Below are 27,871 nucleotides of genomic sequence, written 5' to 3'. Positions count from 1 at the left end.
GAATATCAGATAAGGAAAAGATCAGGAAAGTCTGCAACTCACAGGAAGAAAGTTCTTCTGGTCTCTGCAGGTTCTGCTGCTAGAGCATGAAGGAGAGAGAGGTGAGACTTCACTGTCCTCCCTCCTGTCTCCCCTCTGAACTGAGTCTCAGAAGAGAGGTTGCAGTAGAGATCATGCCGGAAACGTGGAGGGAGGAGTGCAGATCCCAAGTAGGAAGCTTGCCTCTTACTTCCATGGGCAGAGCCTGGACGATCCCTTGCCTGCCAAGGGGTGCAAGGTACAGCATCCAACATGATGGTGCTTAGTCAACCAAGTAGGGGCTGCTGAGGATGGAGCCTCGTACATTAACTGAGATGGGTGCAGGCTGGATTAGCAGAGAATAGGGCCTAGACCAAGATGATAAACCAACTAGGGATTAAACCAGCTCTACACCCCTAAGCAGCCCAGTCCCCTAGTCATCCTCCACCCACACCTTCATATTACATCCATTTTCTTTTACCTTCGGACGCAGTGTGGAAAGAGGGGAAACAGACAAGCACATTTAAATACTGAATAACGAACAAAAGAGATTGTGGCTTCTCTGATGGGCAAAGCCTTGTGTTTTCAGCAAGAATGGGGGGTGAGACAACATGAAATTGGTTACAAAAAAATGAAGTTACGTATTTGCAGAAATTAGTAAATTTTGAATCCAACTTACTTGCAGTGTTTAAAAACAGAAGACTGAACAGTTAAAGCTCTGTGGAGTTACTCGGGGGAAATGGTACACGCATGCAAATATACAAGGTCTGTCCAGAAGGTATCCAGCCATGTAATATGTAACATAGAGACATTTATTGAAAAAGATAGAGGAAACATTTTGCATAGGACAGTGATGCCTCAGTCCCCTTCAAATTAGGCACCGTGGGACCTTACACAGTTCTCCTGATCGTCATCAGCTGCCGCATTGAATTTTTCTGAATCTCATCTATGGTCTGAAATCTCTTCCCTTTCAAAGGTGATTTTAGTTTTCGGAAAAGCCAGAAGTCACAGGGTGCCAAATCTGGGCTGTAGGGGTCTGAGTCACCTAGGTGATTTGATGTTTTTCCAAAAAAACTCTGCAAGAAACATGATGCATGATCAGGCGTATTGTTGTGATGAAGCTGCCAGTCACTAGTTGCCCATAGGTTTGGCCTTCTGAATTATCTGAATAATTTCATGGAGGAATTTCCAAGCTTAATGCAAAATTTGATGCAGATTTGTTGTTCTGCGTGGTTAGTCATTTTGAATGCAATGGCCACACAGTACCTGTACTCACTCAATATGGCGTCTACCATCCCCTGACTAGTACAGTGAAGGCATCATTGTTCACACATGCGCGTTCCAGTCCACTCTCCTTGACTGCCAGGTTACATCAATGTCATGCAAACTGTTCTTGTTATATTGACAACAGCTAGACTTTTTCCAGACAGCCCTCATATGCCAATTTCTCAATACTTTAACTCACATAAACTCATTCAATGCATTTCATCTACCTTCAACAGCCCTTTAGGAACATGCTACTTTAATGACTTAATTTTTATATTTCCACATCATACTACCCAGCCCATTGGGTATACTTTATAATATGGTGTCCAACTAGCTTGAAGGCACCCGTGAGTTTTCTTTTCTGATGAGAATGAATAACGCTGAGTCTGTGTGTCCCATGTAAACCACTGAAAATAGTCCGAAGGATGTATATGTGGATTGAGGGACATTACAAAGTATTAAACCCGTGTACGTGCTGTGGTTCTTTCACACCAAACACACAGCTTCCCATCATGCAAGTTGCACACAAACTTTTTAAAGAAGAAAAAACTTGAGTGTAATATGAGAACTCTGTTTAAAATTTTTTTGAAAAGCATACAAATTGACTTGTTAATCTGTGAAGCTAAATTAAAACCATCACCTTTCATTTTCAGCAGGAAGGTACACTAGCTACTAATTTATCAGTGGTTCAATATGATAAACACACACACTTCAACCTCCCCTGTTAAAATAGGTCCATGTCTATTAGAGAAATACTCAGCAGTTCCGTTGCTTCTGTCCCCCATGCCGTGTGTCAGAGCACGACTTGCTGAAATGTCACATTCTGTTTTTGAGATTCTCAGAAGATTTAAACCTCTTAATGTTTTCTAGTTGTTCCTCTATTAATGGATACTTCAGCAGCAGCATAGGAGCAGTAAACTAATTCTTCATTTGCTGGCGAAATGCCACCTGTTGGGTCTGCTTGGCTCTGTTCTTCAATGCAGGCTGGTTATGCCACAAGGCTTCTCTCCAGGAGGACTGTCAGAGCACCAGCTGGTCGGGTCCAACCCATTGCATCTGTGGTGTTTTGTTGGCACAATATTCTGGTATTCACCCTGGAAGGGATACTGGTCACTGAAGATGCTTCGTACCGCCACATTCTTGGGTCATAAGTTTTCATCACATAACTCACACACATGCGCAGTCCAATTAAATGAAAAAACTGGTCAGTTTAGGAAAAAATCATAATGGGACCTATTTGGGGGGAAACTTACATGGTCATCTTCAGACAATACTCTTAAAAAATAGCTTTCTTTATAGCCTGCTGTGTTATTATTGACAAAATTGCCCAATATCATTCCCCAAACTTTCTTAACCAAGACACAAGACATGATTTTGGTTACCATATAATCTTGCACAAAATGAACTCGGTGCTGACTAAAACTTTGTAATACAAACTTAAAATAAAAAGTTAATTCTCTTTTTAAAACTTTTTTCTAATTACTGAGAATAGCCTGAGGTCTGTTCTTTCCATGAAATATTAATATTTTACTTAAATGCTTTTTTTCTTCACTTCGGAATGGCTAATAAGTACTCTATAATTTTCAAATGGTTTAGTCGGAAACCTACCTTTAGAGTTAAAAAATGATGGCTTTTCAAGATACGTGGACCCTACCTGAGGAGAAATGATCCTCTCAGCAGTTACTATGAAGCTGAAATTCAGGGGCATATCATTGGGCATAACATTACGTCTATAGAGCAACAAACACAGTAACACCGCATTGATTTTCTGGTGCTACCATAATAAGTAACCACAAATTTAGTGTCCTAGAATAACACAGCTTTGTTCTTTTAGCATTCCATACATTAGATTCTGACATAGGTCTCACTGGGCAAAAGTCAAGATCTCAGCAGGGCTATATTTTTCCTGGAGACGCTCAAGAAGAATTCATTTCCTTGCCTTTTCCACCTTCTAAAGGATGCCTGAATTCCTTGGTTCATGGCCGCATTTCCCATCTTCAAAGCTAGCAGTTTTCCATAGTCACATCTTCCCCTGATTCTGAAGTCTGCCCCCCTCTTCCAATTTTAAGAACCTTATGATTGACATGCAACTCACCTGGTTTGTCCAGGGTGCCATTCCTACCTTCAGCTGATTAGCCACCCTAACCCCATCTTCTTAGGACCGTACTACTCCTAATTCAAGTGAACACATTCACACATTATAGGAATGAGCATGTGAACATCTTTAGGTCCACATGCTGCCTACCACAGAAAGTGAAGTACCTAAGGGGATTGGAAGAAAAACCTGATTCTGTAGAATATTAACAACCAACCAATTTTTGTCAGCTTCCTGTATAACTAAGGATCTTCTGACTTCATGAAAACAAAACCCAGATTATGCCACAGGTAGAAAGACTGGGTTTCTCTTTGCAAATCGGCACTGACCTGAAACAGACATGGAGGGTATGAACAGAAATGACAAAGAGGAGAGTCTGGGCGGGAGCAGCAGGCACTGGGTGCCATTCATGAAGAGGAGGCCCTCCGGGAATCCTCGGGGGCAGAGTGCTTCCTCGCTCTTCAATCCACCTCTATTTGCAAAGAGTCTCCAGTCTTCTGGCCTGTCCTAACTAGGAAATATACGTATCCTCAGAATTTTTCAGATAGTGGGTCATCTGCTAATTACTATCTAATGGAATAAGAACTGTCAAGTTAGATGTCAATAGGTACTTATCCTGAATTAACCTTCTCCTTGCTGTCTTTTAAGTTACATGCAGATTTGGTAGACAACAAGGGGGAATCATACGGAGAAGCAGAGTAGAAACAAGCAGGCCATTCTACCTGATATGCCAACGTCGCAGGTTTGATCCCCAGTCAAGGTACATACAGGAGTCAACCGGCAAATGCACAGGTAGGTGGAATGTTTCTCTCTCTCTCCCTTCCTCTCTCTCAAATCAGTAACTAAATTTTGTAATAAATAAATAAGGACTTGGTTACAGCAGAGCCAGATAACCCAGGGCCAGAGATACTGCGGCTTAGCATCCAGTTTCACCAGCGGTTTCTATGATGCTGATCTTGCCATTTCGCTGATTTTCACAGCTTCACTTCCCACCTTCTTTCCCTTCTCCTCGTATTTACTCTCTTTCCTTGGTGTATTTCTCTGGGTGTGTTTGCATCTTTAAAATATGTAATGTGTTTACTTCCATAAGTGGTTACTATGAATTTTACCCTGGCTCTAGCATTTTTGCTGTTCAGCACTGCATTTCACAATTCCCTCTCCGTGTTGCATTATGTCCGTGTGACCCGTTGCCCCAAATGCTCTGAGATGCAGTACACCTTCCTCTTCCATTCTTCTGGCGTCAAACACTTGGTTGCTTTCAGCTACTCTTTCCAACCACTAGCATGGATTTCTCTGGTTATATGCGGGCAAGGGTGGTCACAGCATAGCAAGCGATCTTTATTTCACTAAGCAGTACGTATTAATGCTGCACCAATGAGGGATACGTTCCCACAAGCAGTGCATGGGGGTTCCTGTGACCCATATTTTTGCTCACATTTAGTGTCCAGAAGCCCATCAAACAGCAAAGTCCCATTCTGAAGTGGTGGAGATAACTGTTTCTTCATATCACTTTGTCATTTGCTTGTGCAAGATGTTCCCAATCCTCATGTAAATACGGTTCCAACATCCTTGGACCCTCACTCCTGAGATTAGCCTAAATCCAAGGGCTGGACCAGAAGGAGATGCTATGCCACCCACCACCAAATCTGTCTATCTCTCCCCACAATGAGCCTCTGCACCCAAGCAAACCATACTATCTTCTGCCAGTTATGAAACAAAAGCCCCACGGTGATCCACACATGTATACAAAGGTTGAATGAAACGTTGCACACTCTCCTCCACACACACGCATCCCGACTCTACACCCACTGATGATCACAGGCAGAAAAGAGTCTGAGCCACAGTTCAGCTAGACAAATGTTATTTCTTATGCCTGTTCACACACAAATACAAAGCTACAAGAAAATTTCATTCCAAGACCTTTATAGCTCAGTAATGTACATCCTATTTTAGCTTAGAAACTGGGAAGCATATCAGGTCTGTGAGATCACAAGATTAATCAGCCTTACACATGCTGCAAATACTTGGAACTAGTTTTTCTCCCTCACATGAATCACAAGGCGAGAATATCCCCATTTTAAGTACACAGAGGATGCTAAAGCACATTGTTTCATATGGGTCTCATGCTAAAGGGACAGAAAAAAGCACTCTGTCAAAATAAGTGAACCTCAGAATTACCAGAAGAGAACTTGCTCAAGCATAACCATTCCAGTACATTTAAGAGAGTTGCGTTATCACATTTTAACAAACATATTTTATGATTTTTGACAATTTATGAAACATTTTTATTTAAACAATGTCTCTGGTTCTTCACGATCACTTTTTGAGGTAAATATTATTATTATCTCAATTTTAAATGACCTTCCCAATGTCAATGGGCCAAGAATTCAGACTCAAACACTAACCAACACCTTCTTAATGAAAAGGAACCACATTCTTTTTCAATACAACCTTTTTAAAAAAACCTATTCAATTTATAACACTTAAGTTTATACCTTATATAAAACCCTTACTTTGTACTTCCTCCTATAATAACAGATAACTTAAGTAGTAATTTCATTCTTTCTCTTCTGGATATTAAATTTCAAAACCCAAAATATGCTTCAGGTAATTTTTATGCTTCTCTAATTTTTTATTCTTCAATTTTTTAATTTACTCCATTCAGTTTTTAATACTCTAAATTTCTAAGAAAAAAGCGGGGACAGGTATCTGATTTTTTAAAATGAGCCACAGTTTTAGTTTTCAACTTTCGCTAATACCTGTGATAACGTTGCCACAATCAACAGGCATATCCAATACCTCTCAGTGTCTTTGTGCCCCTTTGGTTTTTAGTTGTTTGTACGCAGAACATTTAGCATAAGATCTACCCCCCTAACAAAAGCTGACGTGCATGATAGTATGTTGTTAACTATAGGCCCTGTGTCGTACAGCGGATGTCTGGAATGTGTTCACCTTGCATAACAGCAACGTCATGCCATTCGAATGACTCCCCATTTCCCCATCCCCTGGCAACCACTGCTGTTCTCTCCAGTGCTAGGAGTTGGATTCATTTAGATTCTATAGGAGGGGAGTCATGCAGTCCTTGTTCTTCTGTGTTTGGCTTCTTTCACTTAGCATGCTGTCCTTCAAGTTCATCCATGCTGCTGCCAATGATGGGATTTCCTTTTTCTCTTTTGATTTTTAAATACAATGCTTTGTTAGGTTTTTGTTTTTAACTCCAGCTTAAGATGATAACTAAGGAAAGAGAATGAAGTGTTAACGTGCACAGGACTGCAAATAGTACACCTGTCTTTTTGTAAAAACATACGGGATACTTTTTATCACACACTTTTATTTTCTCTAAGCAAATTATGGGTTTATCCTTCATGCCCTATCCATCAGATGCTGGTATCCCTCTTGACAACCTCTGACCTTCTGGGGAAGTCTGCGCTCCACTCTGGGCCCATCTCTCTGCAGATCCTCACGCTCTAGACCAGGAGTCACAAACTGCAGCTCAGGGGCCAAATCCAGCACACCAATCTGCTTTTGTCAATAAAACTTTATTGGTGGTAGCCATGTTCATTTTTACAGCAATTGCCTATGAGTGACTCCCCCTATAAAGGTAGACCTGAGGACTTGCTACAGACGGAGACCACATGGCCCAAAAAGCCTGCAAGATTTATTATTTGGCCCATCATAGGAAAAGTTCATCCACTGACCCCTTTTCCAGACTAATATTTGCATCAGATTCACTCATGGAAATTTTTAAAAATATGATGTGCTCAGGCCTCACGTACAGACATTCTACTTTATTAGGCCTGGGCAGGCTCTGGATATCTACATGAAGGATGGCCTGTGTCCAGAGCCGGTCGGGGGGCACAACCCCGTTCAGACCTCTTGCCGTAGAAGCTTTATTCTGGCCTTTCCAGGACACCGAAGGTTCTTCACTGTGATTCAGCTGTGGTGCTTCCTGAGCCTCGGGCCCTGGGAGCAGGACAGGTGGAGATTTTGACACATCACATTCAGGAAGCTGCCAGTGCGCTCTGAAAATGAACTCCGGTGCTCCTGTAGGAATCATGTTGTTTTTCTGCCCCCTTCACGCTCCTCCCCTCTGAGAAGAAGCCCTGGGCACACTTTATATTTCCCAGCCTTCTATCCAGGTGGTTCCAGCAACAGACATCTGGTTGCAGGAACAGTCAGGCCTGGCCCACGAGACCATCCTGTCCCTCATGACTGAGTCACAGATGCACATGTCACCCCAGGCCAGCTCCTCTCAGGTCACCAAACTGGCCAGTAAATATATCATGACTATCAGTTGTGTCAGTTTCCATGGCTGCTCTAGCGAATTCTCACAGAGTGAGCAGCTTAAGACACCAATCTATTATCTCATATTTCTTTTAGGTCAGGAGTCTGGCAAGCTCTATTTGGCCTCTGCTTGAAGATCCACAAGCCAGACATTTTATTCCGGAGGCTCTAGGTAGGGGAGGGCCCATGACCTTGGTCAGGTTGTTGGCAGAATGGAGGCCTTTGTGTTTCTAGGATGGAGGTCCCCAGTCCCCAGCTGGTGCCTTTTTTCTCCATCGTCCGAGCCAGCAACACCACACCCTCTGTGTGTCTTCCTTCCTTAGTTACATCTCTTGTCTCTGCCTCTCCTGTCATTACCCAGGGCACCAGACAATCCAAGATAATCCCCCTATTTTAAAATCATGTAACAAGCAACCTTTACTTAATGTGCAAGGTGTCTCTTGCCATTTGATAGAAGCATGGCAGTAACCCCAACATCCCACCTCCCACACCAGCCAGCTATCAGGCTTTGTCCTGAGCACCAGGGGTCAAGCAGTCAACCAAACAAGGCCTGTGTCCTCATGGAGCTTTGCTGCTGCCTGGGAAGGTGAAGAAACCCCTGTTTGGGGGCTATGCCAGGTAGACAAGGACCGCGACAAAGAGCACAGCAAAGGATGCAGAGGATGACAGGCGCAGGAGCTCCACAGTCGAAGAAGGTCTCACGAACACAGAACTGAGCCACAGATGGTGAAGATGAGGGCAGCACAGTATCTGTGGGGCCGCCAAGCTGAGCCCAGGGCATAGCAGTTACAGAGGCTCTCCAGTGGGAGCGTATCTGTGCGTTCACAGGAAAACGAGGAGGTCAATGCAGCTGGAGCGGCGTGAGGGAGGCAGACGGGAACACTGGGGCCCATCCTATGAGTCACTCAGGTCATGATGTAGGGACCATTGTAAGGACTTTACTTGAACCTGAATGGGAAGAAGGCCATTCGAGGGTGTGCAATACAGGAAGAACATGATATAATGCATATTCAAAGGAATCACTCAAGACTTGTTGGAACTTGTGATTAAAGGACCTTAGACCCACAGCCACTGACAGCGTAGCGGTCACCCACAGAGGAGGGGTCCTTTATAGATGGCAGACCTACCCTCTGCGTCTGTGCCTTACCACTCACTTTCTCCATTTATTTCTGTGTAATTATACCATTTATTATTTACCACATAGGGAGTGTAATTTCACTGACCAATCATTTAGGTCTTTCAAGATTAAAACACATATTCACATGTTTTGTTTTTTTTCATTGTTAATGGGGGGTTCTTAAACTTCTCCAAACTAAGACATTGCATGTCCAGAGGTGACTGGGCAGACTCCAGAAAATGCTGGACTGATCTGAAAAACTGGGAAAATGCTTCACCCAGAACCCACAACTGAAAATTACTAACCCGTAGGATGACTCTGTCCTGTCTCATGGTGACCCAGAAGGGTTAGGGTTAGTGACCAAAGTCACCGTCCTAGGAATTTCATCAGGCTTTGCCCACTATCCTTCTCACGCAGTCGTATTACACGTGCAATCCATTGGCCTGTACTCTTCACCTGGTGCCACGTTGTCCTTAATTCTGCAAGCAAGCACAGGAAGGAGAACATGCAGATGACCTTGTTGATTGGCTGATGCTATGAACCTATCCTAACAGGAGATTTGCTGCCTTAATTTCTAGGAGATTAAGAGTTGAGTGGTTTGCTGAAAAGTGTTTCGGACGGCTGATCCGGAATTCTAATTTCTGGTTGGAGGCATGGTGTCTACAGAGGCACACATTTGGAGCCTGTGAGGGACGATCTCTCTGAAAAGAAATTTTCCTGCAAAAGTCCTATTATGAGGAGCTGCCCATGGCAGTTCTCGGTGCTTTTGCTGGGAAGCTGACAGCTTTTACTGATACTGTCGCCGCGCACTGGTTACCACCGGTGCCCTGGGCACGCCGTTCTCTGCATTCGGATAGGGTCATTTACCGCAAGTTTATCCACGCCGTTCCAGGCTCACAACCAACATTATCTTCAAAAAACAATAAGTGATGGTTGAGCTTTCAGTACAAAGAAAACGCGGAGAGAGAAATGGAACTTGACAAGCATTCAGAAGGGTCTGCCAGAAATTAACTCCTCAGTGTGCCATGGCCAAGGGCGAGCAAATAACCACAGAAGCACCAAATTGGCCTCTGAATAGAAAAATAAACAAAAAATATGAATAAAAAGGTGAATAGAAAAACAACAGACCTGGACCAGCAGAAGCAGGGCTGAATTTCACATGCCAAAAATTCTAATTAGACAAGGAATTGCAAACCGACCGCCCAATTGTTATGAACTGCGAAGAAATATACAGAAACTTGAGAAAGGGCTGTCTAGAGGTTTATAAAGTGTAACCCAGAGAAAGCAGGGTGTGATATAAATAACATTTCCCTACAAAAGCGCCTGACTTCTTACTTCTCACTTGTGTCCACTGATTTGAATGAGGCGTGTTATAAGCAACCTTGAAACATTTTAAATGAAGATAATATTATTCTTTGGCAGACTGGCTTCAAGGGCCAGGAGGCAGACAGAAAGACTAAAGCAAAATTGGGTGCTATTTTTTTTTCTGCTTTTAGTGGGAAAAAGAGAGATAATGAAAAAACAGCCGATCTCCCTTACGGATCAATTTTCCGTTTTCTCCCGTCATTCCCAGAATACTACCATTTCCCTCACTTATGTAACCAGCAAACTCACTCCTCTCTAGCTAATAATAGTATCCTGGTTCCTGTTATCCACTACATCTGCAAACTGCTCCCTGACAGCCCTTTTTTTTAAGGGAAAGCCAAATAGCACTGACATTTAGAGAAGCCATCTGAAGAATTTCAGTAGAGGAAATTGATATTTCCCATCCCAGTCAGGCGATGCTCTAGAATTAAGAAAACACTAGGGGCTATTTAAAGATAAATAAGAGGGAGGTATACATACAAGAGAATGAGTGGCCTGTGCGGTTGATTTGTGCTTTTTATGGTGTATTTTAATGACTTCAGTTGAAGTCTCAGAGAGAAATGTTCCCTATTAAGTACAACCTTTAATGTAGGTTTTCTTCTCAAAACAATCGTAGATTTGGTTCCAGTCTTGAAAGTTTAGGGAATCTGATGGCACCCAGGTATGAATGAAGGACTCCCGGAGCCTAATTGGGCCGACCTGGAGCAGAACAGCCTAATGAGCAACCACTCCACACAAACCTCCACTTCATGATTTTGAGTCTGGGATTTAATTGCTCAAGTGGCGTAACTCTTTGCCTCCACAGCAAGCTGCCAGGCTGAGTCCTGCCTGGGTCCACAGGTCCCTGCTCAAAGTTGGAGCACACCATCTGTGGTGGTTCCCTAGGGCCATCTCAACAAATTAGTATAAAGGACAGTTTAAAATGCCAAAAATGTGTTTTCTCACACTTGGGTGGGGGCAACTAGAAGTTCAAAATCAGCGTCCGACAGGGCTGTGGTCCCTCCAAAGCCTCCAGGGAAAAATCTTTCCTCACTTCTTCCAGCTTCTGGTAGCTCAGTCCTTCTCATTTTTAGCTCATGGCTGCATCCATCCGAAGTCCTCCTCTGTGGTCACATGTCACCCTCCTGGGTGTCCAAATCCCTGTCTCCTTTCTCTTAGAAAGACACCTCTCACTGGATTAGGACCTCATTTAATTTGCAAACATCCCATTTCTCAATCAGGCCACACTTGCAGGCTTCAAGTGGCCGTGAATGTAGGAGTGGGGGGCCTCATGGGTACAGAGCCGATTCACACCCAGTAGGCCCCACACCCCTTCGTTCTCCTGTCACTTAAGTTCTGCATGTGTCCGTGGCCCAGTGTGCTCCCAGCAGCGTCACTGAGCACAGTGCCTCTCTGCTCCTGGAGCCCTGCTGAGGCCTCAGGCAGAAGAAATGGCACACACACGCCCTGTTCCCAAGCTCCCACCACTCCTCTCCGTTTCCTTCTCCGTGTCTCTTCCCAGAGCCTGACCATCCACTCTGCACGCATACAGACAGTTATTAATGCCTACTTATTGGAGCCTTCGCAGCCAAGGCTTTTCTGGGGAAATAGATGCCTGAACACGTCCTGTATCAGACATGCACAGCCAATGAGAATGACACACATCCTAAGTAGCATCACTACACAAAGTTAGGACCAGCGTTCTCTGGGGAAATGTCTCTGTACACCCACCTAACTCTGTGGGTGGAGCCGGGGCAGCAGCTTGGGGTGAGCACCTGTCCAAGCTGGGCCTTCACATGCCTGCCCAGTGATCATTCCATCTGCAAGAAAGATATTTCTCCAGGCCTCTCCCTCCCCAGTCCCATCCTTGGAAGACTTGGAAGATGCTAGCAGTCAAGTTTCTTGCCACATGAAAGCAAAGAAAGCAAGCAAAGCTAATGCAAAGCCAGCTGAACAAATGGGGAGAGATTCCTATCAACAGTTAAGAGCCTGGGCTCTTATGTTTTTATGTTTTCTGGATTCTGTGAACAAACGCATTTCTTCCACTGAAACAAAACCAGGTGAATTTATGTTTTTCCCACTAAAACAACCTGAGAACAAACTAGCCCATATATGGCTTTGACAAAATGCTAAAACCAAAAAGAATTTGTAACTGTTTATCAGTTGCATTGGGGCACCACAAAGAAAGCATTTTGGGGTCCTAACTCCCACTGCCTCAGAATGCACCCTTTGTAACGGAGACAAGGGTTTTCACAGAAGTAACCAAGTTAAGGTGAGATCTTGGTGGTGGGGGGTGCAGCGCTAATCCAATAGGACCAGGGTGCTTATAAAAAGAGGAGATTTGGATGCAGAAACAGACATGCATTGAGGGAGACAACAGGGAGAGACACAGGGAGGAGGTTGATGTCTACCAGCCAGAGAGAGATCTGGAATAGACCCTCCCCTTACAGCCTCAGAAAGAACCAACCCTGTCATCACCTTGGTTTTGGCCTTCTCACCTCCAAGAACTGTGAGGCAATGGATTCTGGTTGTTCACATCACAGAGTTTGTCATTTTTACCCCTAGAAAATGAATGCAGCCATTACCTATTAGCTCCCCAAGGACAAGTAAGGAAACAAGTCCAGGGAGGTAAGCCTGCCTAATGTCCCATTTAATGTTGAAAAAACTAGACTCTGAATGCCTACCTCATAAATTATAATGCTGTATTTACTCCTGTCATTTTACCCTATCTCTTAGCCCAAAAGTTTTCATGAAAACTTCAAACACACACTTTTTTTCAGGAAGATATGAAAAAGATAACAATAAGCCTGAAAAATAAATAAATTAGAAGAAAGAAGACTACACGGCCTGGACACTCATATTTATAACAGCTGTCATGATATAAAGTCAAATCCTTTAGCTGAACATTCTCATTTAAAACCAATTTACATGAAGAATGAGGAGTCACTTCCCCCAAGAAACAGCTCAGTGAGAGAAATTGGATTGGGTGGAAAGTGTGTGAGCACATCAGAATTCAGGCTGGGCTGGGGGTTTTTTACTGTAATTCTAGGCAAAAAAAAAAAATCTCACTCAAGCTAGGGAAACAGGGAAGTTACATTTACATTTTCTGAATAGAAGAAAAACAAATCTTGTTCAGCACAAGAAAATTTGTTTACTTTATATAAAAACTTGATAAAATTTTGAAACTAATTCACCTGCAGTTTTGTTGCTAAGAAGGAATTTATGTTTTCCCTCCCCACTAACACTCACCAGCTGTAGGCAGCTTCCAAAGTCTCCCGCTATTCCTGTTGGCCAGAATTCCCATATAGAATATCCTCAAAATATTTGATTCACCTTGGTGATTTTGAGTGATGTAATGTGTTTATCTTCCAGGGTCACAGAACCCCTAACATATTTATAATGAAATTGTTTTCCATATTCTTTCACTTTAAGAATCCAACGTGGTTCAAAATAAACAAAAAAGCTTTGTGTCTGACCCCTCAGTTGCTTAATGTCCTAAGAGTACAGGGTGAGTAGGATTCTGATTATGGGGTGTTACCAACCTGTGCAAGTCAAGTAACATTTCAAAGCAAAACGTGCCCGTTTAGGAAGCTCCTAGTCTGTGGCTGGGTAGGAAGTGCAAAAGAGAAAAGAACTAGGTGACTTTAAATAGGAGTCCCCTGTGACTTACTTTTCAGAAACATCCTCTGGTTCCAGAGAGAAGATTGGTGAAGAGTGAGTCTCTAAGTTAAGTATTGCGTATCTTCTCTCTCTCCTCTCTGGAAACTCAACATTTACTTAGAACCTCAAACATCCCTCAAATCTGGCTGTTCTCCCCCACTCACCTCTAGTCTGTGTCCTTGTAATTCACAAGAAGTGAAGTCAGCACATAGATTTACCCCCTTCCCCCAATCTACATGTCCTTTCCATTTTGCCCCTACAGTGGCCACAGCAACACATAGTACAAGTGTTGGCCACTATGACAACCAGTAGCACCTCGTCTCCTGTAGAATCAATTCCATTTTTTCAGCCTGCCCTCCAGGCTTTCCAGGAGATGAGCAAAGCAATATAAATAATCCCAGTGTCAACACCAATGCCAGTCAGCCTGGCCAGGCTTCTATGGTGTGGTGACCAGATTCCCAGCTGTCCCAGTCACTCCATGTCCCCTAGAAGCATACTGAGGCTCAGTAACTCTCACCATTGTAGTCATCAGCTCTGTTGGCCACACAGCCAGAGACGTCTTCCCTGCTGACTTCATCTTGGAAATGATGTCGCACCAGGTTGGTGCCAGCCCTAGAAGATCAAGACGGTCCCTTAGAAAGCCCCATAGTACTTCCTAAAAGTAACGCTTTGGATACTTCTTCACCCTTGCCTGTGGCCAACTGGAATTCAAGCCCTCTGGAATCTCTGCAGGGCTAAGCAGAGTCATAGAGCCATGGTTAAACTCACACCTGCAGAGCCAGGCTTCCCTAGCTCCTAACACCAACTGCCCCTCCATAGGCGTGTAGTCTATGGCTAACATTACTGGGCTCCATGGTTTGTGTTTGTTTTGTTTTGCTTGTGTAGAGTGGGAAGAATGATGTTAATTAGAAAAACAATTTCCTAAGATTTACACAAGATGATGCATGTAGGAATTTAGCACCGTGCCTGAAACAGACTGTCATTACTCAGTACATGTAAGTAATTAATGTAGTAAGACCCCTCTTTCTATCATTACACACATATAGACACAAGGAACCATGGGAGACAGGAAAATAATTCTCAAGCTGTTAATGATTAATTATCTATTAATCTCTTTAACAATAGATCTACTGCTGATTACTTTGTTCATGCAAATGCTATAGGATAATTCTGCCTATTTTTCTTTTGGAGAACTCATTTACAAGGATACTTTTTATGTCTGAAAACATTGAAATTCCTACAGTATCTCGGGTAAAATCATAAGGCATTCTCCCAATTTTCTTCATTTCGTTATTTAGATCAATTTAGCAATATATTAATGCCGTGTTAATAACTTATATTTTAGTTAAATTAGCATTACCCCTTAGTATAAAATAAAATACAAATATTTACTATTGCAAATACAAGTAACACAATGGTGCCACTAGACAAAATGCTGGGCTGTGAAAAGGAGTAATTTTTCAATTTGGGCTAGGTAATTTGCCTCTTACAATTCTTCACTTCAAATAGGATGGGAATGCAGACCAGCCTGGCATACTCAGCTCCCATTTCCGGTGACCCACGCGGGGCTGTCTTCACCCCGCACATTCCACAGTTCAGTTGCCCGCTGCAACCTTCTTCTCTGGTCTGGTCTGGCCCGCTTGTTGCACCAAATCCCTAACAAGCTGACACTGCAACCTCTCCAGCTCTTTCCCAGCAATCCCGGCCATCACCTGATCTATAAATTACAACCCTAGGTTATCCCTTCCTCCACTGAAATATTGTGAAGAGCCATTACATAAATGCAGTTCGAGCCCATCATGGACGGATGCTATATATAAAGAAAAATTATTAGCTTTGTATTTCAAACCTGAGCCACATGACATACCAACACCACAGAAGCAGGCACTTTCTTCTGACATAAATGGACGATTTATCATCTCTCCCCTACAGCTGCCCAATTCAGTGCCTTTTAATCCTCCTACATAGATTTAGCTCTTTCTATCTGAACAATCTTTGTCAATGGGTCATTTAGATTTCTCAGCAGATGTCACCTAAGCCTAGCATGAATACTTTTAGGTACAAGTTAAATTGGTGGCATATCATACAGAGGTCAAGGTGTCCATTATATCTAAAATGATAAAAAAAATTGATACCATATCTCTGAATAAAAGTACACCATTTTTAGTAGTTAGTCATGAATATTATTATTTGCAGTTATTTACAGAGAAACACACATCAGTTTAAAAACAGATTGTTTCTATTTTATTAGGTATAAATTCCCATATTTTTAGCTTGCTTTTTCTATAATAACATAGCACAGTACAGTTAAATGAGCTATAAAAAAATCTAAGGGAGGACCCCACCCCAGCCCCATCCTTGGTCCATGTAGATCAACACAAGTCAACAGTAGTGACTTAGATGCTTGGTCAACCACCCCCGTTAGCTGTGTTACCTACCAGGTGAAACCCAAGTTCTTTAGCCTGTGTATGGACTATTTGTTTGCATCCCCCACCCCAAATTTATATGTTGACATCTTAACCCCCAAAGGGATAGCATTTGAAGATGTCGGCAATTGGGGGTAAAAAGGTCATGAGAACAGAGCCCTTACGACAAGAAACAGAGTTTTCTTCCTCTCTTCCACCACCATGTGAGGACAAAGCAAGAAGACAGCCACCTGTGAGCCAAAAGGAATATGCTCACCTCCCCCCGGCCAGGCTGGCCTCTGGCCTCTCACTTCCAGCTTCCATCACTGTGAGAAATAAATTTCTGTTGTCCAGGGTACCTAGTTTATGGTACTTTTGTCTTCACAGCCCACGAGACTGAGGCAGCATGGTATGGAAGGTACAGAGAGATAGCATTTCACTGTCTCTCCAAGCTTACCCACCACTCTGCCACTTAACAATTTCATCTTTCTTGAATAAACCAGACTATTGAACAAGGTGTTTCCCGACCATCTGGAACTCGTTGTCTGCTTTCTTTCCTTTTATGCAGGAAACTCACATTCATCCTTTGAACTACAGCACAAAAGTCAACACCTCTGTGAAGATTTTCCTAAGTTTCTGAAGACAGATCATTCAATCCCTTTGCTCTGTTCCCATAACACTTTTAAAAACTCTTCTTTCCATTTACTTCATTATATAGAAGTAAATACATTTTACTTCTATAGGTGTATGTATAAGTGTATGTATAAATACATTTTCTAATGTGGGAGGTAAGCAAATTTATGGCAAGAAAAATGTCTTTTTTATTGATGTCTTCTTTTGGAAACATGTTTCGCATATAATAAGTGATATGTTATTGATTGGGTAACTGAAAAGTAGGACAGATGAATGGTAATAATTATTCATTTGATTGGCAGAATGGCAGAGCTTTACATAAGAGATTTAAAACACACAGAAATTGTGAGGAAAAGAAAAAGGACTTAGTTTTCCCCATTGAGCTAAGCACACAGTGCATACTTGATAATAAAAGAAAATTGAATATTTCCTGAGCAAATGTCACAGAGAAAGTCTTGAACAAAGAATGGAAATCACAAAAACTAAAAGTATAGTATCTCTAAATTCATAGAATTTGCAGACTATTGAAAATAAATAGAAAGTATTAAAATAGGGTTGGTTTTCATTTTGGCCTGTTGTCCCTGGCATATACAATGAAAAAGAATGTTCTTAAAAATGACATGCACAGAAATTTAAAAATTTGTATTCACTCTAATTGGTCTTCTCAATATGTAACATTGTACACCACTTTTTCTTAGACTAGTTATAAATCACCTTTAGCAAAAATGACTACTTTGAATTTAACTTCTTTCTGCCTTCATTAATTCTATAAAATAGACATGCTCATGTGAAATGGCTACAAGGAAGGTAAGAAAGGGAAGCAATTAAAAAGATTATAATTGTCCCTGAACTAAGTAAATACCAAGAGCTGGATCCACATGAATAGAGTAATTCAATGCATAAGGTGAAACATAAAATAATAATATAATGAATAACATGGAGGTTTTCTTGGGCCATTTCTAGGCCATGGGGACACGATTTTCAGAGAAGGACTCTTGAGCAGAGAACATGGACAATGAAATGTTTTCAGTATTTATTTCAACCTATTTCACCTTTAATAGGAAGAGAGGGTTTGGTTTAGAGTTCAGGAGTACAGATGTGTAAGCTTGGCTTTGTCCAGAATACCCCCCAGCTCACGGGACCCAATGCACACAGCAGAGTAGAGCATAGAGCATGCTTAAGAAAATTAAGCATGGTTAATTTTGGTTCCGGATTGGTTTTGTTTTGTTTATCACCAAGCTCTCCCCAAATTTTCTTGATGCAGCTTTTAAGGCTTCTTAAATCATGTTAAAATAAACAAATGTTTAAATTAGTAAATCACTCATTTGGGAGGAAAGGAAGATGTACCAAGTAACTCAGTTTTATTGTTCAGCTGAGCATCAATTTTAATTCTGGAATTCCCAAAAGGCAGAGCAAAAAGAAAACTATTTTGCAATGTATTCTTTCTGTCCAATTAAAAGAAAAGAGATGTTTTTTGGAAAAGCAAATTACATTCCCAGAAAAAGGTCCTTCCAAAGGAATTCAGAAGTTAACATGTGAATCCTGTAATGAGAGACAATTGACCTAAGAGCTATCTCCCACTGCAGTTTTGTAGACGATCCAAAGCACCCTATTGTAAAAAAGGATATTTCTTCAATGGATGCTGTGTAAAAGCCAGCCCACTCAAGTTCTCACTTGTCATTTCAGGAGCCATATTTAAAGTATTTAACAACAGAATGGCACAGGCCTTCAAATCGGTGCAGAGCCCAAAAGAGTACTGCTGTTATTTTCTCTATCTGCTGAATTGTGGGGAAGTCTTGGAGTCCTGAGGGAAGGTCTCTGATTGGAGGGAAGGTTGTTCAGAGAGCTGAGTAGACTGATTATTTATCAACTGCTATAGGTTTTTACTATTTGAAAAACGAGTATGGCCATACCTGTCCACACAGCTCTGGGTGTAAGTCTAGGGTGGGATGCAAAGCCCTACCCCACCACTCAAACAGAAAACAAATTGTAAATTCAAAGATTTCCCATAAGTCCTGCACCCCAATCACTTGAAGGCAGTGCTGGCTGGGACTTTCATTTCAGTGTTCGCCGGTAAACCAGCCAGGCTGGCTGCCACTCGGCTGAACACGCCATCCGAGGCTGGGGTGGTGAAGCTTTAACTAAAATAACTCTTTACAATAGAAGTTCAACTGACTTCTTTTTCAGTGTATGGCAGAGAGCAGTTCAAGACCCTGACCTGACCTGGAGGTGAGAGGTGACAGATGGCAGGTGGTGGTGTCACAGTCCAAGAATACATGTCCTTTCCATTCTTCTCATTTGGGTCAAATGAGCCAACATGATAAATTGTCAGGCATTCTCTATGCTGCCCAAGTACCTCAGACTGCTTGGAAAGGTTATTCTTCTGAAGAATTTTCTATTGAAATCTCTATAAAGTTGAGCTGCATCAAATTCTCACAACTTGGGTTGTTCAGCTGCAAAACAATTAGGCAGACACTGCAATCGGATTTTAATCTGAAAATTTGCATTAGTATCCGGCACCATCATTGGATGTCACTGACAGCAACTCTATAAAAGGGCAACCCAGAAGGAGAAGTAAAGCATCATTTTGACTGGACTAACCTAGGTCAACCTCAGAGAGCCTGGTGTGCGAAACTAAACTCAACCTCCTTCCTCCCCAGATTTACTCAATTACCCAGACCCAAGATTCCTCATCCTTCGCATGTTCTGGGCATTCTCTGTGACAGTCAAATTCAGAGAACATAAACCATGAGAGAGATGTGACCCCATTACTTAAGGATGTTAAGGTTGGATGGGGATAGAGATGCAGAAACACCCAAGCACACACTTGGGTTACTAACAACAAGCATTTCACACAACAAGTAGCAGAAGTTTGCAAAGCCATTGCATTGTTGGCTGGCCTCCAAGAGACTCTCTAAGGTGTTGCTTCCTTGGTTACTTTCATAAGCAAAGGGCTGATCCTTAGGCTGAAAATGGGGACCCTCTTGCTAACATATCTCTTACCAGAACACACATAAAACAGGTTCTTAAGGGTGATCAAATCCACTTAGGGCCATCCACTAAGCAACAGCGAGGCATGAACCCACCATGTGAATGGTGATGCTGGGCTGGCCAGATGTGTTGCTGTCATAATCTGACAGATCCATATTTAAGAATATAAGATGGTGAGTCGTACTCACTCTTCAGATACATTTTATTTAATTGCGAAAGGAAAGCCAACATCACTTTTGAAGACTTGAGACTGAAACCTGGGTGAGAAATTGCGAAGAGAGGTGAAGATATTGGGGTATTTGTGGCAGCAGACCCCTAAGGAATACAGAAGCCACTGAGAAGCTGAGTGGCCCAGGCGGGTGATTTTACAACCTAGCTTCAGCTGAAAAACAATGGAGGGCAAACAGAAGGAAAGTGTTAGTTTGGAGAAGGTAGAAAGGAAATAGTGTGTGGTGTGTACAGCAGTTGTGGGACTTAGAGGATTTTAGTGATGGGTGCTGAGATTTATTTACAAGCTGCTGATTGAAAGCATTCTGTAGAGAAATGGGGCAGAGCTAGAATATCAGCAATTAATGAAAAGGACAGGTCATTGGGAAGGGAAAACAATGTGCATAAATCACAGGTTCATCAGAACAAAAATGTGCTTGCATCAAAAACAATTTCATAGCAAGAGAGCAGTGAATGTGGAGTCAGACTCGCCAGTATAGAAGCCTGGCCGGGCCATGGACAAGGTGCCTGGATTTAGACAAGTTACTGAATTTCTCTGTGCTTCAGTTCTCACCTATAAGTCAGGGAAAACAGCAGAACTAACTTACAGGGTAGGTGTGAGGATTAAATAACTACATATAAAGCACTTAATACAGAGCCAAACACATTGAATGCTATAGTCCAGTTGTCTGATAGTGTCATTATCATCATCGTCACTGATATTATTAAATACTAAATTTGAAGATTTCATTAGAAAGCAAGGGTTCCAATTTAATTCTACAAATGTTTTGAGTACTCTATGGATGCAATTAATATAAATGGTTTTGAAAGATGATTAAAGTTGTTCTTTGATTTCCATTCATTTTTTTTAATTCAATCAGTTCACCAGCAGGATTTGACTGAATGTCTATACATGCCAGCCATGCTGCCTGGTAGAGCATGGGAATCACAGCAGAGTGTGACTAGCTCTATGGTAGAGACACACACAGGTGCTACATGACCACAGAAGGGGGGCAATTAGGCAAAAAGAGGTCAGCGAACTTTTCCTGGAAGGTGAGGGAAACCAGCTGAGAGATCCTAAAGACTACAGCAGGCTGGCCACCAATCAGAACATACTGGGTGCTTATGGCCTGTGGTTCTGATCCGTGAGTAGCTGTGCTATGCAGAGGATAAATACCATGAATGTCATCCCTAGAGAAATACAATTTCAAGGTTAACATTTTGTGTATATGCATGTTGTATGTGTGGGTTAGGGGACTGGGGCAGTGGAGGTACCTGAGAAGCCTTCTTGGAACAGGTAGGATTTACATGGACACTGCATGACAAGATGTTAACATGCAGAAATGTGAAAGAAAAGAGCATTCTGGAGAAAAGAACTGGATGAGCCCAAGGATGGAACTGTGGGTGGAGGGAGCATCTGAAACATGTATTGAGATGTAGCTCATGTGTGAATTTATCAGCAGAGCAAGGGGCAGAGTGTGAGGAAAAGACGGGACATCCTGAAGGGGGGCGTGTGACGTAGGAGGACCATGCATGGGCTGAGTGATCTGACTTGTTTCAGCAGTCTGTGAGTCTTGAAGATCTCTGAAAAGGAAGGGTGCTATTAGAATCATTTTCAGAGAGACAACTCTGCGTTCATTATGAAAGATCTAGTGGAAGGACAGGGATCCATTGGGCAATAGTGACAGACCATGTGGAAGAGTACAAAAGGATAAACCAGGGCAGTTGCTTGGGAAATGGAGAACAAGTGATCTGCAGTGTCATGGTGAATGGTTAGTAATTGGGAGTGTTTAAAATTATTGCACACTGCTACTCAAAGTTATCTTCTGTACAACATGTTGCATGTATTACATTTAAGCTATAGGGGTATAAATGAATCATTGCCTTAGAGAACATTACTCTCTTTTGTTATAATGGTTGGACATACACTGACATCATTATCACTGAGAGCCCATAGGTTACATTAGGGTTCAGTGTAAGTTTTAACAAATGTATAATGGCATGTACCCACAGTATCCCTCAGAGTACTTTCACTGCTCTAAATATAGTGTACTTTTAACGTTAGAAAGTTTTTTAATTTGCTAAAATTTTGAGCACACATCATGAGTGATTTTAAAGTCTAACACACTCCGAGCAATTTCTAAGAAAGTTTCTGTGGAAACACATTTTCCAGGAGTCTATAATCATCTACAGTCTGCTTTGTATCGTGCACAGAAATATTTAAGTGTGTTGATGATATTCATTTTCACTTGCAATCTGGTTTAACTGGCAACTGGCAAAACCAGTTAAAATTAAGAAGACAGATATTTTGAGCACAACAACCAACATTTCTGCTGGAAATAAACAGTGATGACTAAATTGCCATCTTCTGAGCTTGAGTCACGAGAATCTGAGTAACGAAGACTACAACTTCCCTACGCAGGACGAAATGAAATAAAACTCTACGTTGGCTCCCTGCGCATCTGAAATGTCCTCAGATCATCTTCCAGATGCACCAGGAATGTTAGTGCTGACACAAACATGATTCTCAACCATCTCAGCACCTGATGAACAAAGCAGGAATCTCCCTCCAGGTGCACTTTTAATGCATCACTGTGTGTGTGATGAGATCACTCGTCTGAACCGGCTTTCATAGTTAATGGGGAGGTTTGGTGTGTCAGTCAAGCAGAGTGTTTCTCTAAATTTAACTATCATTCTGACTTCAGAATGTCTTTAAACTAACAAGAAAATCAAAGCTGTCTTAGAGAGAAGATAGAGGAAGAGCATGTATTCTTGTGAAACATCCCACCCCAGTGGGTTTGTTTCTCCACTGATTATGCTTCCCATCAAGTCAGGGCCTTGAACAGCTCTGTTCTCATCTCTCCCTCCCCTTGTCTCTTGGTAGGAAGGTGGCATCTCTAAGGATCATAACTCTATTTTGAAAAAAAATAATGAGATACAACTGCTTCTCACAAAATGGGGGAGGGGACACATAAAAATGCTGAAGATCCCAAACCTTCTTTTTTAATACAGTATTTTGTTACAGTGGCTGTTCTTTCTCTGCTTATTTTCCTCCATTTCCCACGCATGGAGCAGGGCCACGGCTGTTAGCAGCGGTATCTGTCTGACATTCTGCATGAGTTTCCCCAAAAGCAACAGAAAAACTGTGTCCCAAGACTGTAGTAGGAGATAACAGATAGCCTCAGGTAAAAGAAGGCTTGAAGAGTAGATCAGTCTTGGAGGTAGAGCAATTCAGATTTTTAGTTTCTTGCTTCTAGTCAAAGAGGTTTAGGAAAAGCCACCTTACCGTGTCAAAAGGAGACACAGAGAAAGTGTCCTGGGAAAGCTTGTGGGACAGGGGCTTCTCGCGTCCATTCACAGCAAGCAAGTTCCAATTAAAAGAGAATGTGAAGAATTGTTGATCAATTTTGTGACAAGGAGACAGTAAGTCTGTAACAACTGAACTAGCAGTTCTTACAGTATCTTGTTCTGTAAAAAGTGCCTTTATCCATTTCATCTTATCTTTGTAGTCCCTCTAATAATTAGCTCAGTAAAACTCAATATGTAATTAATTGAATATAATTATGATTAATTTTAGTGAATTAGTTTAAAAGGTGCTAAGTGAAAAATTGAGCCCTCCTCTGATCCCAGAATCTCTACCCAACCACTTCCAAAATGACTCCCCACTGGCCAGTCCAGCTCTAGCCTTCACTCAGTCAACCCACCTGCGTACCAGCTCCCTAATCCCCTCTATTCCCATTCTTACACTCTCTTCTAGGAATTCTTTTCTCCCATGAGGCTACATCTTTCTCTGTGTTCTATTAGAATTATTATACATATTCTCTTTTGTCACTTAACTATTAATTTTGCATGAGAAAAATTCTTATCTCTTCAGCTAAACCACTCATTCTTAAAGATCAGGACCCATGATTTATTTTTTTCTACATTTGCACAAAAGTGATAGTCGTTAAATATGTGCTTCACTTACCAATTAATGAATCAATCATGTAAAGAAAAGCAAATAAATCAATTGTGAAGCAATACATTCATTAAGCTCTTGTCTTGTACAAAGTGTAGTACTGTATCTGAAGGAAGATATAAAAAATATCCACAAAATAGGGTCTCTGTCCAGTAGTTTTATTTTATGTTTAGGAAAGTAAACCCTAGACTGGTGAAAGACAGCCAATAATACATAGATAATAAGTATAAAGTGAGCCATGCAGAAATGATGGGTTAACAGTGTCTGGAACATGGTAGACAATAAGTGTTGAAGGGCCGTGTTAAATAAAAATGAATCTGGACTTAGGTAAGGAGAGACTTTATTTAAAAAGACTACTGTATTAACAGACGGGAGGACATTGCACTGGGGAAAAGGGCTATCCCAGTAGAGTAAGGGGACATAGTCAAGTAAGGAGAGGGCAATGTTACACTAGGAAGAACACTCTCACTCCAAGATCTGTAAGTGTGTTGGAGACCGGGCAGGAAGGGACTTTTCAAAAAGAAAGACTCGTGGACACAGACAACAGTATGGGGATTGCCAGAGGGCAGGGGGATGGAGAAGGCAGAGGAAAGTACAGTGGGGAATAAATGGTGATGGAAGGAGACTTGACTTGGGGTGGTGAACACACAATACAATATACAGATGATATATTGCAGAACTGTATACCTGAAACCTATATAATTTTATTAACAAGTGTCACCTGAATAAATTCAATTTGAAAATAGAAGTAAATGAGGTAGAAAACACTCATAGGGAAGGAGGAGGGTGTTAGAATTGGGATCTGATCAGGGAATTTATTTACTTGAAGTCAGCTGATCCTGGTGTGGAGGGTCTAGGTGGCTATTGTACCATCCAGTGCTCAAGGGTGGAGGTAAGCAGGCAAAGTTCCATGGCCTGTGGGTGGGGGAGGAGCCTGATAATGAGACAAAGCTTGGGAGTTTGGACACAGACTAATTTCAGTTTCATAATATCAGAAAATCCAGCATTTTCTTCCTCTGTAAAATAAGAGCATTAGAGAAGGGATGGCCGAGGTTATCCTAAGTCATTCTATTTATACAAAATAAATAGCAGAGCCTCCCCCCACTCACTAGAATAAAATGCCTCCTGGCTATTCAGACCGAGTAATTACATTACACAATACATTCAGTCTGGAAAACTCAAGGCTCTCTGAATTTTTCCTCTACCTAATTGTCAGAAAAATCTCCAAGAGATGGGTATTATTCTCACCACTCTTTAAAAAACCGACAAAGTCTTAGGGAAATGGTGTGGCTTATTTATCAAAAGACAAAGAAAAGGGGAGCAGGTGGAGCGAGGCTGAGCCTGACACCCTGATGCTGTTGGTGGTCTCACTAGCCACACCCTCTAAGCCTCTCCAGAAGGGCTGGACTGTTGATACCACTTGATCACTTCTCTGCATTTAGAGGGAACTCAGTGCATGGCAACACAGAGAGAAGGGCTGAATCTGTTCACTGGAGAGACCAGGAGCTGCTCTCTAGGTGCTGATTGGGACCCCTTTGATGCCTTACACGCTCTTTTCAAAACAATCCTAAATTGTGCCTCAATAGAGTAAAGAGTTGATAAATCTCTCAGCCAAGATTACTGTTTGTAATGACCTCCAAGGAAGGCCTGGGTTTTGCCCACTTCTTTGGGTCCAAGACACTGACTACGAAGGTTACCTCTCTAAAGTCAAGGTCACAGAATTCTAAGCCCAGAATGTAACCTATGCATCAGTTATCAACCTCCCTGTTTTACAGAGAATGAAGTAGCATAGGGCATAAAAATTCACTGATTCTTAAGCCAACCAGAATAAATGTATAACTGCAGCTCTGCTAACTGTATTACTTGTGAAACCTGAAGTGTGATGTGTGACCTCTCCGCCCCTCCTTGTCTGTAAACAGACATAGCAATGCAGTGCCCTTATGGATGTTGTAATCACTAGGTAAGATCATTCTATAAAGGATCTATCATAGTAGTGATGCTTGGTGGGTGTCTGATTATTGCTAACCAGAGGGCGTTAGGGATGGGGAACACTTTTCCTAAGTTATATGGAGTGTTAGGGTCAGTACCCAGGGCATTGAGTCTAGTTCCCTCATTTCCCCACAAAGCAGGGCCCTACGGAAAAACCAAAGTTAGCATTTTGATATTAATTCTGTAAGAGTTCTACAGTTTGTTTATAAGCACTTGATTTATTGAAGTGAGCCAGGACTGAGGGCCTGAGAAAATTACTATAGGGAATAAATTAGACACTGTGGAGAATGAAACTAGTTGTTATGCGAACATAGATTAAAAATACAGTCCTGTGACTTTCATCTTCCTTTGTTTTAGTGAAGGAATCCGGTTTGTGGGTTTTGGTGTATGACCACAGAAGTGGCCCTTTGCCACCTCAGGACTCATTTCTGTTGAAGGCCTCTGGAAAACCTAAGGCAACTAAATGGTCGATCGAGCAATTTTTGTTGTGTAAAAAGGTGTGTAAGAAGAAAGGGCAAATATTTCCATACAACTATAAAAGCAAAAATGGTGTCAGCCACAGTTAAAACAGGCTGAGAAGACTTCATTCAATGCTATTGCAACAGGGAAGAGAGACCAGAACTCTCTCATGAGCTCTGCAGAAACAGAGGGCTGAAGGGTGTTAAAAATGAGGTCAGGAAATTTTAGGGCATCTGTGTTTGCTAACTGGCCTTACCCAAGGGTAAAGCAGGTTTTCCCCTGTTTTATGACAAGAGGTTGTTTTTATTACTTGGAAACAAGTTAGGCTCCTACCGTCCCACAGAGACTTGGAAATAAGGGCACCATCTTCCTTGGAGATGGCTTTTCCAAGGGTTGGCTCCAGGCCCTTGAGAAAGACAGTCCTGGGTTGTAAAACTAGCAAGAGACTTTGAACAGGATTTATTCCTCAAAAAGGCAGAGAAAGAATTTGTATTTGCAAGCTGTCTAGAGCAAATGCTCTCAGTAAAGGGAAAACAGGGACCCAGGAGCAGGAAGAGTGTATCTCATTTTGCGGCCAGCTTAGGAGACGGTCAAGGCCTTCTCGGTTAGACCAAGGAATAAAAAAAATAAATAACTTGTGCTCCATTATACTCTGAAATGTCCCAGTATTTCAGGACCTACCAGCCCTCACTGCAAGGCCCAGAATGTATTAATAGGCTTACAGTAACAAGTATTAGATGCCTTCTGTTTCTTCCTGGAGCATGGGGATAGAAAAAAAAAGCCTGTTTTTTTTAACTAGAAGTTTTAAAAAAAACCATAAAGTTTCTTGCATTTCAAAGGGGCATAGTGTGTCCGAATACAAAGCTAACACCATTATTGATGGAAAAATAAAAGGATCTTTCTGGAAAGAGACATTAGTGATCAAGAAAGGCACCAGGATTAAAAGAGGTTGGAGAGAGGCCAGATTTGTGAATAAATATTTATAAAACATTGGAGAAAACATGAAAGAATTAAAGCCATTTTAATGACATGCTGGCCAACCATTAAGTGCAGAATCTTGCTCATCAAAGATAAATAAAGCTATACCATTAAATTCTATTTACATTAATGTACTCTGTGCTCAATAAAAATAATCTCAGAAATACTGTTTCTTCTGAAAAAAATGCATAGGCTAATCTTAACCCAAGCTGTATAATTTGCCCCCATGGAAATATTAGTATTTGCCCGTACATCAGACTTAACATTCCACAATAAATATTACTCCCATTATTCTTCAAGAACAAACAAGTTGGGATTTTTTAAAGTCACATGCCAAAAGGAAACACTTGAAAAATAATTTCTTAAATAGCATAGCGGAGTTGCTAATGGGCTATGACTAGCCATTTTTCCAGCCTCCCATTTTCAGTATGTTTCCGAACAGCTCCATGAGTTTTTGCGTCAGTGCA

Source organism: Artibeus jamaicensis, unplaced genomic scaffold (genome assembly GCF_021234435.1).
Source record: "Artibeus jamaicensis isolate MK-2021 breed Jamaican fruit bat unplaced genomic scaffold, CSHL_Jam_final contig_354, whole genome shotgun sequence".
In the NCBI taxonomy this organism is placed as follows: domain Eukaryota; kingdom Metazoa; phylum Chordata; class Mammalia; order Chiroptera; family Phyllostomidae; genus Artibeus; species Artibeus jamaicensis.
This window is presented reverse-complemented; position numbering follows the sequence as displayed.